The sequence below is a fragment of the Corvus moneduloides genome, chromosome 5 (assembly GCF_009650955.1).
Source record: "Corvus moneduloides isolate bCorMon1 chromosome 5, bCorMon1.pri, whole genome shotgun sequence".
Taxonomy (NCBI): domain Eukaryota; kingdom Metazoa; phylum Chordata; class Aves; order Passeriformes; family Corvidae; genus Corvus; species Corvus moneduloides.
The window spans coordinates 49,268,895-49,288,682 of record NC_045480.1 but is presented as its reverse complement, the minus strand read 5'-3'; the positions used below and the strand labels follow the sequence as shown (position 1 = coordinate 49,288,682).

Sequence of the window (19,788 nt, the reverse complement as noted above, 5' to 3'; positions counted from 1 at the left end):
AGATGCAGAGAAGACAGATTTTTCAGCAAGACATTTGCCTTTTTCCTGATCCATCCATTCAAGGTTCTGTCTGTTCAGAAAAGGCTCCCTATTCCAAAACCCACTTAAAACATCACATAGTTTCCTCGGTTACCATACCTGTATGTCACATGGTGAAAGCATACTAGAGCGCAGACAGGAAGATTTTATGCTCATCATTTTTATTCAGAATTTCTCTATTCCATGCCAGGGATTATGTTCTGCCCCTTCTCCCAAATTACAGAGGAATTTATTAAAACTTTGTACAGAAGTAACCAAAAAGAGATCACTCATGTACATGAAACTAACTCTGCAGTTTTATTTTTTTTTTTAATAACAAGAATGTTGGGTTCTAAATCTTTGTCTTTCAAAGCCATTAAGAATTCCAACAGGATTGGTAATTTTTTCTTTTTTTCAGCAGAAAGTCCACAAATTTTAACCAGTATAAGCTCAACCCCAGAATTTGGGGCTACTCATTGTCTCTTTGCAGGAGCAGTGAATTGCAGGATTCAGCCCAAAGTCTGTCTGCCTAGACCTCGTCCTTCATCAAAGTTGGCCTCTGGACTTCATAGGAAACTGTTCCTTAATACAAAAGCAGTAGTCCTGATGCACCAGCACCCACCTGATCCATTAGTCCATGATGTCATACCCTGGCACTGAGCCTTTGCTGAGGGAGAACACACCAGACGCCAGCAGCTCATCTGTCTGCTCTACAGCTCAACCACACTGCGGGCAATGGTGTCTGCAAACGACTCCCCTTCCCAGAAATATTGCCAAGTCATCAGTGTCCCTTCTGGAGTATCACTGAAGACAGCTATGCTGTCCCAGGGGTGTATCCTTTGTATGCAGCACAACCGCGGTGTGAAAGGAAACCACAGCTGGGACAAGACCACCTACACCACAAGACTGAGCGATGATGTGAATATTAAATGGTGTCCTATGATAACTGAAAGTGGAAGATTTTGCATTGAATTCAGCAGGGCTGAAGAAACACAGGTTTTCAAGAAAGGAAAAAAGGTAAAAAAACCTAGTAAACTTATTTTTTTCTTCCATTTTTACACACAAATGGTCAGTTTCCAGACTTGAAAGTTTATAACCATTAGCAAAGTGGCAACATAAACCCCAAAACAGCCCTTCCCACACACTTTCCCCAGCATGAAAATCCTGGTAGTTTGCTATTGCCACATGCCAAATAAACAGTCAATTTAATAAAATAGCTCAGTAAAGTGCTGGCTTTGGGTCATCACCCTTTAACCTGCCTTCCACAAGCTAAGACCGTGCTATTCTATATTGACACAACACAGATTAGTTTTCTTTTAACTCTCAACCTTGGTTTCTGTTACAGAAGGTAAATCTGGAAGGAGAGAATATTTCTTATATCCCTCAATGTATTTGTTTTGACATGTGCTTCTGTCCACACAAGCTACTTCCCTGCTACTGTCCACAAAAGCACGGGCTTGCATTGTCCTTCCCAGTCTTTTTTCCCCTCTCCTTAGATGTTGCACAGATTTATTTTTAACTTGTTTTTGCATCATCCTGTGTGCACTGAAGCCCTTTCATCACTGGATAGTTTTCTGGGGAATGCTGCAGTGTGAACACTGTAACTGTGACCACATGCAGACACTGTAGCATAAGCAGCATGTGGCAGCCACAGCTACTGTACATAAGACATTTCAGGAAGTGTCTCTAGCATAGTGCATGCACTTTGTCTGCAGCTTCCAGACAACCTATCATATAGCACTCAAGGCAGCCAGGGCTTTTATGGAAAACACATGGTAAGCAAAAGTCATGACCTACTTAGTAACTAGAATTAAAAGAAACTTCGGAAACATGAGTCCAGCTACTTTTTCTGTTCCCCTGAGAAGCAGAAGTCATGCCATTGAAGTCAATGGAACTACAGCAGTGAAATCCTAATACTACCCCGAAATTAAGACTGCTGAACAGCCTTGATGTTGGTTACACAATCAGGAAAACTGGTATTTTGATTCATTGATCATTCATTTGAATAGATACATCACAACTGCCCCATCTGCAAAACAGATGATACTTGTTCTTCCTTTAACTGATCCAAGACATTTTTGGAGTGATTCAGGGAGGTTTTGGGTGATTCAGCACCGTATCTGCCCTAATGCTTTATTCTCTAGAATCCACTAGTATCACACCTCCCAGCAACACTGCCCTCTCTTGCATTTACCTGTTACTGCCCTATCCCGTGATTGCAGTTCAAGGACCCATAGTGGCACTGATGGCAGTAAGAGAGAGAACTAAAGGCTGATTTACTCGAAGGAACTCAGTGGACAGCCAGTCCCAGGTTAAGGGAACACAGAAGCAACACTTACAGTACTTTCTCTCCAACTGCAGCAGCAATCTTGACCTAGCCATTAAGAGATTTTCCTAAAGCATGTAAATTGTAAGGGTTTCATGGAGAAGGCAGCTTTAAAATCATCAAGCAGACAACATCTTCTTGCAAGTAACAACAGTCATCTTTTAGTTTCAACTTTTGATTAAACATCCACTGAACATAGTTTGGTTCCCAAATTATAGGCTTCTGCATGTCCTTGCAGGAAAGGTGCTGAACGCTTTGCAGGCTTTTGTGGAAATAGCTACTTTGGGAATGCTGGAAGAATGTACTTTGTAATTAGTAATTTAGCACTGATGACAAGTTTCAGAATAAAGTATTTCTGCAAGTCAAAAAAGGAAATCTAAAATTAATTCTCTGCAATCCAGTATTAGGCAATGATGAAACCATAAGGTAGGGGCTCTCACAGGCAAAGGAAATGAAGGGAACAAGGACAATGGTAACTCCCTGAGCCCAGTCAGAAGAGAGCTACAAATTGACACTGGCAGAATTCTTCATGCCACATCCTGTGCTTCTATTTACTTCTGGGGAAAAAGAAAAAAACCTACATAAAAACAACCAACAAACAGAAAAACCCCACAATTTGCATTACTGGAAAGGTCCAAAACTGCACATGATCATTCTGGGGCAGCAGGAAGCTTTCTGCTTCCCCATTGTCAGGGAGAGAAGTATGTAGACTCCCACCAAAACCACCAATTTCCTGCACATAGAAAAGAAAAATCACTCCTAAACATCAGACTGATTTTAGCATCGCAGAGCTTATGCAAGGTAATGCTCTGCAGAAATGAAAAAAGAAATGTTAGAACAGTGTACCAGTAGCACAAGCAATTTGAAAATGCCTGAAGCTTAAGACAGATTTATTCTCCTTCCCATCTTTATTCCCTCTACTTTGGCTGCACACTGAAGATTTGCATTTGAAAAGGACTTGCTCATCCTCTCCAGGGAATCAAAGCAGAAGGAAATCTTACTGCTGACTTTAGAACTTAATTAGCTCCCACAGCAACAGGCCCATCACAGACACACACCCCTGGGCAGCTCTAGGAACAGCCTTGCAAGAAATCCAGACCTTGTTTGGAGCAACTGCACATTTCAGAGACCAGTGCACTTCACACAGAGCTGCAGCACAAGAACGACACCTCTGCACAGTCTAGGGTTTCACCAAACCTCTCACCAGCTGACACAGTCTACCTCACCTCACCTGGGTGCTGCATTGGGAAATTCGTCAGCAGTGCTTTGCAAGCAATAGAGTTCCACGTCTGACAGAAGGAGTCTCCAAATACAAAATAAACAAAACACAAGCAGGGGCTTTGGAATATTCACTCTAAAAACTGCTTGTCAACAAATATCATAATTCCATTTTCCCTGTCTCTGGAGCTGTTGGCTCTCATTTTTTCACCCTAGGTCCCTAGGACTCTCATTTCCTTGGCTGACGTGCAGGAATCTGGTGAGACTGATGGTGACACATGTGAATGTGAATTTATAGACATATTTACCCAAAGACAAATGCTTATTTCTGTAGGCAAGATCAGGATATACCATCCTGACTTTTAGCAATGTTGCAGAAAACATGATAGCTTCTGGCATCTGGTGCCCTTTTACTTTTTTATTTAATTATTTTTCTGTGAAGAAAAAAATAAAATATTTACACAAACAAGGCTTTGTGATAATTAATTTAAATGGCCTCAAGTGGGAAACAGTTTTATCCCAGATGATCAACAAAACTCACATATTAAATGAGAAAGATGTAAACACAAAGGAAAAACAAATTTTCTTTGGCCTTAAATGTATCATTTCTATTGATTAATGACATCCTTTAGAGTTTAATATCTTGGGCAATCACATTTACTAAAGACAGCATAAAAATATTTTTAAATTTTCATAATATTGCCCTGGGAGGCTGTTTGAAAACACAGGAGAGAGAAAGAAGGCATATGTACTCCAGTATAACTTCTCAAAGACAGACACATTGGCTTATTTTTGTTCCTAGGAAGTCACTGAATACTTGTTCCTCTCAGAAAAATGGTCTCTGGGGATGTTGCATATGAAAGATTTCAAGGAAATGACGATCAAAAAACATTCAATGCCATTTCCTCTCCCACCTCACACATTAAAAGACTGCCTTTTCCATCTGGAAACAGACTTCATCATTTTGTACTTACGGGTGACATAAATTTTTCTGAAGTCTCATCAAGAGATATATCCACTGCCAACTTAACCTTATTTGTTCTTTTAAAATCATTTCAGTTGCTGGATAGTGGTATGTTTGTGGAGGCTAGATCAGATCTATTCTGAGACAATGCAACCTGCAGAAAAATAAAAAAAGCATACTAGATTTATTATGAATTTAAAAAAAAGTACACTGCCCTACTTTCTGATCTGTGTCAAGCTCGCTACTGTAGAGAAAAAAAGATGACAGGCATTAATTTACTGAAGGAGCTCAGCCTGTGACAACAGCCCTGCCCAGAAGTCCTGTATGGGATAGTACCATAATTCGGGTCAGCTGAAGACAAGCAAATCCAGACAGTAGTGAGGAGGAGGAAGTGAGAGGGAAGACAACATGCAGGGAGATGGAACATGCTCCAATTTTAATCTTAATGCCAAAGTATTTACTGAAGTATTTTACATGTTCACGTTTACAAGGTTCATTTCTTTCACACATCTTTCAAATAGCTCTTCACTTGTGTCCTGACTGAAAAATAGGAGGAAAAACATGGTGTTTTCCAGCAACTTAAAAAGGGGGAGGGGAAAAAAAAGGAAAAGGTATTTAAGGTATTTAGCAGGCTCTGTTCTTAGTGTTAATGTTTATTACCATAGCCACAGTGCACAGATGTGCTACTCTTACTACCAGGCTAGCTTGTTACCCACACCAGGAACTTCTGTATCACATTCTAAAATGTTGACACGCAGAACACAGAGATGTACAGATTTTTACAGAAAGACTACTGGGATAACTTTTATTAACAATGGAAGGAACAAACTTGTTAAATAAGGACAATCTCTATCTCTCTCTCTAGGTCTTCCGTTCCTCCAAGCTCCTGATTGTGGTACAATTCACCAAAGCAGCTAATCTGGAAAAAACCCCATCTTAAGGGGATTTCTTTCTGTATCAGATGAAGGGACACAGATTTTATAGATATGTCTTCCAACTGATAATTAGTCCAGATATTATGAGCATAAATACACTTGAGGTTATGCCTTGAGTTTTTCAAGACACACATTGTCCTGCATGGAACATTCAAGACTTAGAAAACTGGGTGATGCCTGCAAAAGCATCAAATAATTTTACAGCCTGAAGCTGCTTCCTATTTGTTATTCTACACAGACTTTGAGGTCTCTGCATTACCCATTCACACCCAGGAAGCCACTTGGATTAAATCACAGATCACTTCTTTCCCACCATCCCAAAGCTGTCTGAAACACAGTCTTTCTTTCTAGCACTTAATCACGGCTTTGCTGAGAGTGGGGAGGAGTAGAAGGGCAAGGGCAACAACTTAGTGTGAGTCAGAGCAAATACAGCTACTGGCTTCAATACTGGTAGCTCTACAAAAGGATCTGCCAGTATTTTCCATTTTCCTTTCAGAGCACTTTGGCTCTGTTTACTTCATAAAAGGTGATCTAAGTGTACTGGATGATGGAGCTTATGTTCTTTGCTGAGCAGCTAAGAACTGAAAGGGATGTTTCTTCAGCACGACAGTAAGCAGAGTACTTCCGAAGGCAAGGATTTTTACCTTAAATCACATTAGGTCTCTTAAGTTAGAAAGCACCTTAATGGCTAATGATGATACTTTGCAATTCCCTCACTTTTAACTTCTCACAGTAATATAATAGCTCCAGTCTTTTATTCTATGTGGTCACTTAAAAGCGTCTACACACAGTAGCAACACTACTCTCCAAAACTTAGAGTAAAAAAGCAAACCCAAATCCAGAATAGCTGAAGTAATTCTAACATTTTTCTCCAAAAGATTTTATAGGTCCCAGATCAAGTTATGCGAAATACAGCATTAGACTCCGTAAGAGAGTGGGGCGACAGCAATGAGAGCTCTGTGAGGAACGTGCAGGATAGTTTTTGCCAGAGCTTTCCAGGCAAACAGATTCAGATGTAACAAGAACCCTACTTCCTCCACTGTCATTTAATATCCAGAAGGAAATTCAGTTGCATTTCAAATGTCCTCTACTTCCTTCCTTTCTTTGGGGTTTTTTAATTGGCTTTTTTTCTTTGCCAGACTCATTCCCTTAGAAGTTTCATTGATAGTAACTTTTGCTGGAGAACCCAAGGTATACTCAAGGCAAGGGGAACCTTCATCCCTTAAGACCAGCAATGAAAGTCTCTAAGGTTCTGCCAGAGTATTCAGTCTGCCCTTTGTTTTCAAGGAATCATTTTAATTATTTTCTTCATGTCACAGATCCAAATTTCTGAACAAAGTCTGATTTGCAGCTCAGATGTTTATAGGGCTACATAATTTTACCGAAGCTTCAAGAAAGAATTTATAGGCTCTGTGGAAACAAAAGAATTTCAAATAAGACAGGCCAATGACTAAAGCAGTGTAACACATTTCTTGGTCTTCTTTCAGCTGGTTTTGCTTGCCCTTCTGATATCCTCCCCAGACTGTGGGCATACCTCATCTAAAAGTAAAAGGCTTCTCTTTTTAATGTCTAGCAAATGGAATTTTTCCAGGTCTATATTGGCTTCTTTGCATGTTATATAGACTGTAGACGGCCCACAGGAAAATGCATGCTTTTATGATTGTTCTATTGGTTTTGCTTGTATCTATCTTTTAAAACTGTATGTGACAAATATGTTTTCATTATGTTCCTTTAATACAAAGTTATGTTACTTTTGCTACCATATTAAATCTTCAGATAAATTTTTATGGCAACGGCAAATGATTGCAGTTTGTTGATTGGTTTGCAAGCATGAAATTCAAAGTCACTTACCTTTAAAGAAGCCTGCCTGAAAAAGATATCCATTTGCAAGTTATCTGCAAGATTTTGACAACACAGATTCAAAGCTGACAAACAGAATAACAGGACTGTCAAAAGCCTTACTGGCCAAGATACTTAAGCTTCTCTAAATGTTCAGCTGAAGGCTGTTATTTTGCCTTATAGTCAGTTGGCTCTTCTACCCTGTTTACCTCTGTATTTTGATCAAAATCTAGAGGACTCTTACAACATCTCAAGGGGCAATAGGAATTTTTCTTGCTCTTGGAGTGGGCTACCAGTGTATCTGTTTGGAAGGCTAGCCTGATCCTAAAAATTCAAATTGGAAAGCCTGCAACATTAAGTCTGCTTTCAATTCTGCACAGAAATTATTAGGACTCAGACCAATGAAGCCTTTACTCAGAGACATGCTTAATTTTTTGTCAATTTTTTCTAATTGATTAGTCTATGTAACTCCTAACAAAACAGAAGGCTACAATGCCCTTGACACTTGGACTGCTTAAGCTTAGTTCAATTTGAAAGCCCTCTGCATTGTTTTGATGGAAATCTCAGCTATCACTGCTATAGTAACTAGTAATTCTGAAATGAAGGGATCCAGTTCCCCAAACTCCCCCCTCTCTCTGCTCAGGTTATTTGCCATAACTGCTTTTTCAAGGCATGAACCAAGACACAATTTCACCAAAGTCATTGCCATGTTCAGTGTTATACAGAAGAGTTTTATAATGTAGGGTGATAGAAGAGTTAATATTATTTTTGTGTCCTGATTTGACAGCTCTGGAATTTAGTGTTCGTGACATTCCATTTCCACTCACTGAGCCTGCTGAGATTTACAATGTCCAATGTCGTAATAGTACAAAGGGAAAACTATAGTTCAATTCTATAAGAGCATCTACCACTGTTGTGACAGTTTAATTCATGCTGGTGAAATTCTTTTAGAAGCTTGAAAAGAAAATGTGTGACTGGTTGGTTCTTATATGCTGCTGAAATTATTTAAACAGCATGACAATTCTTAAGACCACTCCATACCAAAGCCTACATGTGCAGTATTTGACCAAAAATTGTCATTTGAGAAAGATTTTGGAAGTTTCTAAATAAGCCCTGTGGTGTGGTGCACCTGTATTTTGGGTGCTACTTCTGCCACTTATTGGAAGGACCACCAACCCTTGACAACCTGAGTAAAATTCATTATGGTGTGTACATATACATGTAAGTGTGTAGATAGATTTGCAGATATACACACAACTACACTTTTCTAAAAGTTTTGTATACTTTTACAAGACAAAGAAAATCAAAATAATTTACTGTTTTCTCTCTGTTGAGAGACTGCTTTCCCATTAAAAGTTTTTTAATTCTCTAAATTAAAGCAACTCAAAGCAGTCTTGGTGAGCTATTTTGAGTATAATGTGCTTCCCCCATCACTATCAAAAAGCACAGTAATTAAGTCCAACATGATCTCTAAAAACATTCCCTACTGTCCAAAACTTCTTTATTGTTCTTGATGACCAGACATTATTTTTTTCCTTTTGTAACCTAAAGCACCAACACTAATTAATATTTAATGCCTCATAAATCGATAACAAATCCCAATTGTCCAATCTTTCATCATGTGCCCACAGCAAGTAGTTAGGCAGTCTAGAATAACAAGCAAACAAAAAACTGAAACAAACAGGCATCCAAAGCAAAAACCACCAATCCATGGCCATTCGCACTTTCAAATGACACGGCATCTCCAAGAACAGTGCATACTCACCACAGAACCCTCAGATTATGTTACACAACCAAAAATCACCAAATCATGAAGGATGTCTAAAACTACTTTCAAATGCCATCCCAAATTCTTGGGCTACAACATGCTCTCCCCTCAGCCAGCATTAATGACTGGGGCCTCACTCTGCTTTCAGTGAGCGGTCTGAAGCCGCATCACCTCAACATGGAAAATGCATGAAATAAACGTGTCTGGTCTCGACTGAACAAAAACAGACTGACTGAGAAAGTTCCCTGGCAGAGAACTGAAGAGTAGCTTCAGAAAAAAGAAACAAAAATTACATTATGGAGGGAATTTGTAGCAGGTGCCTTCACTTACCAGCTACCCAAATGCTGCCAGGTCACCATGGCCCACAGAAACAAAGCCACAAGACACCATTCCCTGTGCTTTTTAACTTCATATTACTTCCCATGAATATAATTATTCCATTTTAATGCCTCTTAAGAGACATAAAAAGGAAATCTATTTACATCAGAAGGCTTAAGAAAACTGTGGTTACATCTTGAGGGGAAGTGTTGCAGTGTTTTTGGCTGGGTGTATCAAGTGAGAAGTTACATATTTTATAGATTAAAAAAAGCCTAATCTAACGAGCAAGCTCCTCACTGATTTCAGAAACTCGTGAATTACAGAAAGTATTTTTCATATTTGGTTTTTAATATGATAAGGATTTATTTAAAGGTTTACCAAGAAGCAAAATTCCCAATGAAACCCATGATTTACACTTTAGAGGAGAGGAAAATGAGAGTAAAATAATAAAGATTTTCTGCTGTAGAGTTTCCAGTATTAACAGACTTTCTTTAGCTGCAACTTTACCTATTACTTCATCCTTTTAAAATTAGATTTTCCAAGTGAAAACAAAACAAAAAAATGGTGTAATACTATTCTAAGATCGCATGTACAGTTCCATTAGTGAATGAAAGTTCAATATTCAATAAAACAGAGGAGGGGATCAATATTTATACTCTGTAGAATTATTTGGCTCTAGGATAAACAAGGCAAAACCTTCAGTAATTATATAATTATAGCACACATATCAGTAAGCAGTGACACAGCTTATACAGGAATAAAGAAATTTCTCTGTGTTAAAACAAGCAGTCCCTAGTATGGGGATGGACCTTCACAATTTGCATCCTTTACCCTTAATGATTTTAACTGAAAGCCATATTTGGATCAGAACAACTTGGTGTATGAAAGTTTTTCCAAGCCAGAAGAAGATACATACAAAAGCCAGGATTCCTCTCTCCCAGACAATTCTACATTCCAACACTTAACAGTATTGCCAACACATGAGCACTATGCACACTAAATAGAAAGTCACCCTCCTCCAGAACATATCTGCTTGGCATAACCTAGATCTACCTTTCTTCTTACATACAGTATGTTTATTACAAGTCTCAAGATGTCTCTCCAACACTTCCTTTTTCCCATTGCCTCCTAGGAATAACACAAGCAGCCACCACCAAATACAAATAAATAAATCAAACTTACGGCTTTTCAACAGCAAACATTTCTGTACTGCAAGTCTTCACTCCTGCTAATACAAAAAACAACATAAGAGAGGAGACTGAGAAGAAAAGCCTTTCCCAGATCTAGACTGGAAAAACTACCCCAGCCTGCAGCCTTAATCAGCAGTAATCACCAGTAACCTCTGGCACCTAAGATTAGAAAAAATGAGAAATGAAAAGTAATGTAACCCTTCACATCTTTTTAAACTTTGGTATTTTTTCTACACCATTTCTGGTTCCTAACCATTCCTAAAAATTGCAGTTAAGCAGGTTCAGGGAGATAAACTTTAAAAACAGCTCTCACATTCCCATTGAGACTTTACACAAAAAATACTTTAATTTTACTTTTGTGAGGAATATGATTCATAAGAAAACAAAGGAGATTGTAGTAAGTGGTTTGATAGTTTAAAAATAAACCTAGAATATGAAACAGAAGATGTTTGGGCAAAGGAAACAGCCAAGGTAATGCAATAGTTTCAAGTAGTCTAAGGCTATGATCAGGCTGTGGTGATAACCAAATTATCATAAAAATATATCACTAATGTTCAGGATTTCTCTTTCATATGAATTCAATATCATACATTCTAAGACAAAATTTGATCCACTACTGCTTACTCAGGAGCAAATTACATTACAAATATTTTATCAATACATTGCATTATCATCATATATATATATATATGCAGGCTTTTTCTCTTTATTTTAGAATACATCAAAAAATCCCAGATAATAGTCATATCTACTAAAAGCAAAAAAGAAGCAAGATTGTAATTAAAAGCAACAATGAGAGAAGGAACATACAGCATAAAATTTATCATGATATTTAGAGACAAAACTATTAGCTGGAAATCTTTACTACTACGGTTTAACAAGGAATAAATATGGATAGATGACAGAAGTGATTACAACATACTCCCTGCAACAGAAAAATTACTTTCCAGAGAACCAAGTTAGAATATTTATTGTTTGGAAACTCAGAAAAAGGCACAGCAACACCAGTTCCCAGAAGAGTTTAAAGAATTAACTTAACCTGGTAAACTAATCATAGTTTTCAAATTGTCATCTGCCTAGGCGTGTAAAGGAGGGTCAGCATGCAAGAAACCTTCTTTATTTCTGCCTCTCAAGGAGAGAAATGAGCTCCTTCAGCTGTAATGGATACAAGTAAAATGACCCCTGCACATCTTATCGTTGAAAGTTCAACTCAGCACCTTTAGCACATGCAAGATTCTATCACTTATAGGAAAGAATAACTGCATTATCTGCTTAAATATTAATAAAATGGGTTTTCCTGTGGTAATTTAGGAACCCTGTTACTCCTCACTGTTAAAACCAGCATACAATAACCTCCTTTATTTGGTTTCTGGTTGTGGAGACACTTGTGTATCCATGGACCTTTGCAAGCACCAGCTTGAATAGCAGCTGGGATACCTAACGAGATACAAGCAAAGGCCATCATTAATTGATTAAACTCATTTTTATAAACCCTGAGCTCCTGTTTGCATGCTATTGATGAGTATTAGAAGCCCTGTAGCCCACACTACCTGATTATGACACATTTTTTTGGTAATCTGTTCACTAAGCAAGGTCTCTCCTTGTCACTCCCTTAGACCTGTAAGATTCTATAGAGGATGTCTGTACTGTGCCTGTAGCACTGAGCCCTCCAAAGCCTTTATTGCAGCTTTGCCTCAGTATGGCCTGTAAGGCACAGGAGTGCTGCTGAGCCAAGCCAAAGTGCAACAGAAACCAAGCAATATATTCAGGAATGTGTTGGAAGTATTCAGTAGCACAGCAACTGGAGTTTGTGTCTTAAATTCTAGCTAGAGTTCTACCCATGGAATTAGCTTTTTCTTCTCTGATTTTTCTGGCTGGTGAAATAGTGAGTCATCTTTTTAATTCTCTCTTTAGCAAAAAAAACAAACAAACAAACAAAAAAAACCAAAAAACAAACCCTCAAAAAACCCACCTCTGTGCTTGCAATATGTAGAATGCAATAAAGACTGCATTTTAATCAGTTTCTAAAATAGTTTACCCTCTTTTAGAAAACATACAAAATTAAGGCCAGAAAAAAGTACTATTTGCAAAAATATTTCTCCCAGTTTTCACAGCTTTTCAATTTCCTATAAATTTGGCTCCTACTGCTGTTTAAAGCTTGCTGTGTTACATACTGTCTCTCTTCAGTTAAGAAAATAACTGAATTTAACACCTTATACGCTATCGTATCACAGGGAAACAAACAAGAATTTAAAAAAATATATGAAATTATTGCCATATTAAATGTTTAGGAGTCTCTGTCTTTCCAATTTTCTTTAATGAAATGGCATGGATCAGATCAGACATAAACTCATTACTTCTCTTAAGTCACAGAACAACAACCTACCTCCAACCTTCCACTTTAGCAGAGGCTCAGCAGTGTTTTTGTGGTATGGTAAACATACCTGAAATATGAAAGCTGCAGTGTAGAGAGTGAATATGAAGACAAATGTAGCTCTCTATGAGAGAACTACTCAAGGAGGGAAAATCAACTTTATCTTTTCCATAGGACTCTCCTTTGTTTTATCCAACCTGTGAGTGGCTCTGCTGAGGGAAGTCTCATCTTCGGGCCATTGCTGATGGCTCCTATTCAGTGATCATAGTAACACTGGGAGAGAGCACCTCAGAGGCCTGATGGGAGGAATTAACCTTAGTGCATTTTTATTCAGTTGGGAAGGTCAGAATTAGAAAAACAAGCTTGCAACCATAAAAATGTCACTCATGTTGCTGCTTGGCAGTGCATAAAAATGGCACTCATTTACTTGATCTCATTGCTTTTTGGCAATAGACTTCCTATGCTATAGCTTTCCTTTTTCCTTTTGGGACTTTCATGGCAGGCCAGTATTTTCCCCTGGCATCAACATTTTACTACCAATCCATTATCCATTACCTTCCTGGCACGTGCAAACTTCAGAAAAACCTTGTCTGGGATTTGGCACTCTACACAGTGCCTGATAAATGCTATAAACTTTATTTCTTCTCTTGTGGTGCAAATTGGAAAAATATGTCATGCAGTTATGCAAGCATGACACTGTCCTCAGCAAAGGCTGCTTTTCAACACAAAATCCTCCAGAAATAATTTAGTGCCTCTTAAAGCACCACAAAAAGAAAGGGGAAAAAAATGTGGCAGTTTTCCTGGAGATGTTTGATTCTCTGAACACACCGAAAAAGCTTATATTTTGAAAATAAAGCTTCTCATTACAAAAACTTTGAAACGCTGCCTTTAAATCAGCAATGCGTCATCCATTTCTGAGTGGACTGAACTTCAAAACTGAAGAGGCTCCTTTGAAGACAAAAACTTTCCTGCAACTTTGTCATAACTACAGAAAAGTAAAAGGAACAAGGTTAAGAGATAAAAGCACAGAAAATCTGGATTACAGATAGAAGTGTTGCTGTCGTCTTCTGACTAGATGTGTATGTGCTCATTTTAGGATGCATTTTTCTCCCTTAATTTGCACATTAGGTTGTTCTGGATACCAAGTAACAACCTTGAGCAAAACTGAAATTATTTGCAATAATAAAACCTCTACTTAAAGAAAAAAAATCCTAATGTATACGCTGAAAAATCTCCCTGATGTTAATAAAAAGTGTGAAAATGTTACTGGTTTAATATTTTGAAAATTGCATCTTGCATTTTAAGTGCTCTTTCCTGTAATACATGTGCCACATTCTCTTTCCTTACCAGTTACCATATTCTATTGCTTTATGCAGTTATACTGGAGAAAATAACACAATGTGAAATAGTCCAAGGTTAGCCACCTGCTGTGATTAAAACAGTTACCAGTAAGCTAACAGCAATGCCTCTGTGAAAAAGGCAGGGAAAAAGCTATCCCCTCAGACTTAAAAATTTAATTCGTGTTAGATGGTTTGAAGCACAGGTACTCTGGAGCATAAATACTTTGGTTCCCTTTGATCCAAAATGGGTGTACTTGTCTAACATAGTATTTGCTCCCTATGTCATCACATACTTGCAATTCTCAAATTCTGATGCTGCTGGTGTGAATCGCCCAACAGATCTTGTACTCACCTGTTCTTTTGAGTCCTTAGGATGCTCTGAAAGCATACTCACTAGTGAGACCCCCATAAAAAGGCTTGGGATGAAACAAGATTTAGGAGAGGCTTTGCTTCTACTTTACACAAAAATTCAGTGGTTTAGTGCTCACCCAACGCTTTCTGTCGCTCCTCTGCCCAAACTAAAACAGTCATTGAATGATGGCAGGAGACAGACATGTACAGGCAGAAACACCCACACCATCAAATATGAGAAAGTGGTTCTCCAGTTTCATAACCATGACACTTAATAATGTCACAGAAAAAAGAGGTTTAAAGTACTCCTGAAATTAGCATTTATTTCTTCAAAATTTAGCAATTCCAGTCTGAGAGGTTGGGAAATAAATCTCCCAGACTGCCCACTTTACCTGCCATTTCTTAAGGCGTGACAGAAATAACTTCAAGCCCTTACTCTAAATCAAACAGAAGGTGATTGAAATGACATCACTTTCATTCTAGCAAATATCTCCACTGCTGAACTTCTGTGAAAAAAAATCTATTCACTTAAGTGTATAGCTCCAAAGCACTGTAATAGATTCACATTTCCTTCAAAGTCAACAGCTACATGCCAAGCAACCAGGGCACAGAAATCTCATCTTACTTCCAGTTTAGCTACTAGACTACCTCCATCCAGCTTACTGGTTGCAAAAAATGTAATTCAGAGGCACTTGATTTTACTTAATCCAGGATGTTAGTTTCTATGAGAATAACAAAAACATAATCAAATGAATATTTTTATAAAAAATCTTGTACCCTAACAGAAATGCCACACAGGCAAGATCCAGGCAAGACTCTTAGGGAGATGATGTTGCTCCATTCTGAAGTATTCTGCTTCGTCCCTTGAACAATGATACACTCACTTTGTATCTCTGACATCCTGGACAGGGAATTTTTAGCTAAACATGGATGTGCATGCATGCCCTGATAATCAACAGAGCTCTAACTGCTCTAGAATGCTGTAGCATGGCACATGTTCTGCAATTTGGAACATCGTACCTCTCCTAAAACGTGGGCTTATGCGCATCTGGTTAAACATTAACTCACTGATGTTTAACTTTCTGCTGAGCAGATACATTTTGAAAACTGAGTTATTTATAAACATTGTAAACATATAATACGATTGTACCATATGTAGCTTTTATTTGCTTTCTGTTCATCCTGTAAACATAGAACATGTAGATTTCCCTTAGTGAGCCTAATGTGAGTTCTTTGGTCACCCTATGGATATCTCATATTCTATGACAGTTACAGTGACAAAGTATGACTGGATTTGCATATTATTTGAACAAAACTCTTTGATTTCAAAGCTAAAAAAATACACAATATTAGCAACTTAAGGAAAAAAACTATTCACCATAATACACAAACCAGTATACCAATCCTATTTCTGAGATTTATTGGAGAAACTGTCAGGGAAGTGAGTACCAGGCAGGTGGATCATTTGACTGGGATTAAAAGTAAGATAGCAAATTCACAACTAAGTAAATCATCCCAGTAGCTGCCGAACATCCTGGCACTAGAGATAGAAATTTCTAAGTAAATCTAAAAAAGACATTCCATTAAAAAGCAAAAAGAAATCAGGAAAGGGATATCCTAACACAGCAAGTTTAGACTGTCTGGCATCACAGGTTCAAATGCTCTCACTGACTCAGCCACTCCAAGTACTCATCAGCAGAATATATTAAATGATGTGAATGCAATTATGACTAAATCTTGCAGAATGACAGTATCATTAAAAAAATATCAAAGAAAATATTTTGTAAATTTTTGCTTGAATATTAACAGCATAGTGATGCCTTTTTTAACAATAATGGTTTATTCTTTGCTACTGTCTGGCATTTTTATCATTATACTGCCACCTGTTCTCATTCCCAGAAAGGTCTGCTTTTGAAAAGTGTCTTATTTCTATGAAGTGAAGTATTCTGGCTGAAACTGCAACTGAGAGTAAAATATTGTCATTGTTACAAAACTTACCGGTCTGAACAAGATTTTCATACGAAATTTTTATAGGGAAGATTACAAAAGTGAGAAAGTAAGAAATAACTGAAAATGGAAAGAGCAAGAAAGAAGCCCTATGTACGTAGGAAAGAAGAAGAAGAGAAATTTGCAAGTAATACCAGGCATGGAAGTAAATAGATTAGATTTTTGTTACAGGATGTTCTTGTTATCCCAGATCTAGTTACAGTTATAGTTCACAACATTCAGTTTATTCCCTTTTATCACAGCATTAATTGTATGGCCATAGTAAATCAATAAGATAATACAATAAATTTAACTTTTATTTTCCATTCAGTCTCAAACAAGTTGCAGGTCTAACCCTTTCAGTCTTTCTTTTACATATTAGCAGCTATACTGTTTGGGACAAAACTGTGGAAGACTCTAAACTGATGACTCAAAATAGGACACCAAAGTGTACCAGGAAATGTAAGCTGGTAATAGAGGGACTCACTAAGGAAAGAAGACAAATATACTGAAAATACTATTCCAATACCTGTTTTCGAGAGCAGCGTGTCACATTCAGGGTGTTAGCAGAAGAGCTGCATACAGAATTTAGGATGACAGCACAAGGCAAAAGGTTTGTTGAAGCAGTCTTCCCCTCCATAACTGTATAGGGATATAAATTTAACCATTTGTTCTTTTGAATATAAAGCCAGCCATATTGCAAGAGACATAATTTCACATATTAGATATGTCAACTATATCCTGGAAAATGCCACAGTCTAGAATTAACTGTTTTATTTAAATTGTTGTTCTATGAGTTGCGTCTTTATTGAAGCATTTGACTGATACATAAGCACACAATTAGGGTACAAAAAAGTGTATGTTGTTTTTATTTTTCCCATGCTCACAAGTCTGTTAAGCTGGACTGTCATAGGTTTGCTGATTAGACTCAAATAACTGCAAATCAAATCTTCATCTTCACATCATAGAAACAAAAGCAAGTGTCATTCTTTTCTGTGGTATGCCATAGTGAGCCAGAGTTACTTTCCAGAGGTGAATAACTCTTGTCAACTACTTAAAAAGTGCTTCACCAATGACTCAGTGGCCTTCCTGGTACAGACTTTCTTGGTGTGCATTTAGGATGACCATGTGTTGTAGTTTAACCCATGTGACTCACTTGTGGTTTTGCCAATTGTGAGCAATGTAAAGTCATCCTAAATGAGTGCTAATAGAACCTTACAACACCTCACATTCACGTGAATTCTTTACACAGCGCACAACATACTGGAGAATTAATTTCTCAATGTTTAGTTTTTGGAAGAAATTATGCAGCTCTCTGTGTCAGCTGAGATCTATTTTATGGAAGACAGGACTAGGAGAGGTGGTAAAATGGTTGTGTTTTACATGTTTGCGTCTCTCTAGTCTTGGGACTAGTGGGTTTAACTATGGCTTGTGCCAGCTGCTAATGTTTGTGCCAAACAAGATCTGCCTTTATGCCAGTGGACGGGAAATTGCTGTCAAAGGAACTTTGATAGTATCCCGTTTGCATAATGGAATCTCATAAACATCAAGGAATACCTTGGAGCTTTAATAAACATGGTGAAATCTTGTCTCCATTGGGATTTTTGCCACAGATATCAGAGGAGGCAGGATTTGAAATTGCTGTGTTTAAGACTGCTTTGCTTCACGGGCTGTAATGCCTGTCCAGAGATTGTGAAGGTATAGCAGGAATGCCAAGTGGAAAAACCACACTCCTTTTAGTGTCATGAGGGATGGTTTTGATTCAAAGAGGTATGTCATTCTGGGAGCTTTTATTCACTGTCTGCAGCTAACACTGCTTAGGTAAATGGCAGCCAACCTCTGCAGCACTCTGGAATGCATCTCACTGGATCCCGTAGACTCATGTACATTCAGGTTTCTCAGGTGGTCATGAAAATGCTCTTTTCTTACAGTGAGATGGACTTTTCTCCCCCATCCTGCCATCTATCCACTCAAGAGGTGTGGGAAGAGAAGCTGCCATTGAAAACTCAGTCAAAGAAGTTGTTGAGCACATCAGCCTTCTCCATTTTTACCAGTTTGTCAGTTCATTTATCAGGATGGCACAGCTTCTTTGACCTTCTTCTTCTGGTTTAGATACCTGTAGAAGCCCTTCCTGCTATTCTTTGCCAAGTACACAACCATACGTCAGCTCTGTGCCCTTCCCAGGTCACCTGTCCTTGTGTCCAGTGCCTGTGCATTTGCTTCTTTCCCTTTAGTTTGACCAGCAGTTCCCTCATTCCCTGAGTTCCATTCAGCCATTCTAGTCTCTTGCTTTCCTTGCCCATTTTCTTGGTCCTGGGAATTGTGAGTTCTTGCACTCTATGGAAGACTTCCTTAAATATCTGCCAGCTCCATTTCACTCCCTTATCCCTGAAGGCAGTCTCCCAGGGGATCCTATTGACTATTTCCTTAAAGAGACAGAAGTTTTCTTTCCTAAAGTTCAGGCACCAAATCTTTAATCCTTATCTGACTCATATCCTTTAGGACTGTAAACTCCACAAACTCCATCAGGCTGCCTCCAATCTTGATGGCCCTGATTCGCTCCCTTACGTTGGTGACCACCAGATCCAGCACTGCATCCCTTCTGGTAGAAGTCTCTTGGATTGCATGGAATTATTTTTCAATAACATTTCTTCTGCCTCAGAGAACTGTAAAAGATTAAATAAATCTGAGAATTCAAGAAAGAACATTTAAAAGCCCAGATACAAGGTCTGAAACTTTGGGAAATATAATTTGTTCTGCAGCATGAGTATTGCTCTAAGATAATATAAAAATACGTGCCAAATTTTGCTTTAATTCAATTCAATATAAACCAGGAATAGTTAAAAGTATTGATACACTTCTTAATTTATATGCATTCAGCCATAATATAAAAACAGCCCACATATTTAACATATGTTTTCATATCATTATGGAAGAAATATTTAAATGCCTCTTTGCCAGATAAGCACTTTAATAGGAATATACTCTACAATTAGACATAGGCATTGTATTTTAAGTCTCAAGAAGAAACTACGCTCATCAGTTATCATAGATATATAGGATATTACTGGCAGCAGTGGCATGTCCTAAGAGTCCTTGCTAAAGAATTAAATTTACAAACTCTGATGGGCCACACTTGACGACACATCACTTAACTGTTA

The 19,788-nt window shown here is 38.0% G+C and overlaps 1 long non-coding RNA gene across 2 annotated transcripts in view; it reads right to left on the bottom strand.

Moving 5' to 3' along the window:
* Positions 1 to 4,043: 4,043 nt before the first annotated feature.
* The window catches only part of LOC116444597, a 153,034-nt gene continuing 137,289 nt past the window's right edge, over positions 4,044 to 19,788 (bottom strand). The window contains exons 4-6 of one of the 2 annotated variants that reach the window (XR_004240398.1): positions 17,157 to 19,293; positions 10,569 to 10,611; positions 4,044 to 4,680 (exon numbers count right to left, since the gene is read on the bottom strand). This is a non-coding gene — a long non-coding RNA (uncharacterized LOC116444597). Of the gene's footprint in view, positions 4,681 to 10,568; positions 10,612 to 15,783; positions 19,294 to 19,788 lie in introns of those variants that run through there. The other variant, XR_004240397.1, reaches the window with a different exon arrangement.